The 823-nt window shown below is 50.3% G+C and overlaps 2 non-coding genes across 2 annotated transcripts; both read left to right on the top strand.

Moving 5' to 3' along the window:
• Positions 1-32: 32 nt before the first annotated feature.
• Positions 33-151, top strand: LOC123179476 (5S ribosomal RNA). Its single transcript, XR_006490395.1, has one exon. It is a non-coding gene; the product is annotated as a 5S ribosomal RNA (ribosomal RNA).
• Positions 152-452: 301 nt separating this feature from the next.
• LOC123179477 (5S ribosomal RNA) lies at positions 453-571 on the top strand. Its single transcript, XR_006490396.1, has one exon. It is a non-coding gene; the product is annotated as a 5S ribosomal RNA (ribosomal RNA).
• The last annotated feature ends 252 nt before the right edge of the window (positions 572-823 follow it).

Below are 823 nucleotides of genomic sequence, written 5' to 3'. Positions count from 1 at the left end.
AGCATAAGGGACGAAGACGGGGGTAACATGTCGGATGCGATCATACCAGCACTAAAGCACCGGATCCCATCAGAACTCCGAAGTTAAGCGTGCTTGGGCGAGAGTAGTACTAGGATGGGTGACCTCCTGGGAAGTCCTCGTGTTGCATTCCCTTTTTAATTTTTTTGCACCGCGTGCAAAACAAAACGCACGAGCGCGACGTATGTTTAGCACGTTTTATTATTTTGCACGTTTACGGTAAGTTTTAGCTCGCTGCTCATTATTCACGCGTCTAGCGGCGGCAAGCGTGTTCTGAAAGGGGTCGAAACCATGGTAAATAGGCACTGGTGCAGTTGAACCGTGGTAAAACTCGTCTCCGTAGTTGAGTGGGAGCGGCCAAAGGAATGTGCAATCGTGTGTGTAGTGGAGCTGGGAGGGGCAAGCATAAGGGACGAAGACGGGGGTAACATGTCGGATGCGATCATACGAGCACTAAAGCACCGGATCCCATCAGAACTCCGAAGGTAAGCGTGCTTGGGCGAGAGTAGTACTAGGATGGGTGACCTCCTGGGAAGTCCTCGTGTTGCATTCCCTTTTTAATTTTTTTGCACCGCGTGCAAAACAAAACGCACGAGCGCGACGTATGTTTAGCACGTTTTATTATTTTGCACGTTTACGGTAAGTTTTAGCTCGCTGCTCATTATTCACGCGTCTAGCGGCGGCAAGCGTGTTCTGAAAGGGGTCGAAACCATGGTAAATAGGCACTGGTGCAGTTGAACCGTGGTAAAACTCGTCTCCGTAGTTGAGCGGGAGCGGCCAAAGGAATGTGCAATCGTGTGTGTAG

Source organism: Triticum aestivum, unplaced genomic scaffold (assembly GCF_018294505.1).
Source record: "Triticum aestivum cultivar Chinese Spring unplaced genomic scaffold, IWGSC CS RefSeq v2.1 scaffold160464, whole genome shotgun sequence".
Classification (NCBI taxonomy): domain Eukaryota; kingdom Viridiplantae; phylum Streptophyta; class Magnoliopsida; order Poales; family Poaceae; genus Triticum; species Triticum aestivum.
This window is presented reverse-complemented; position numbering and strand designations above follow the sequence as displayed.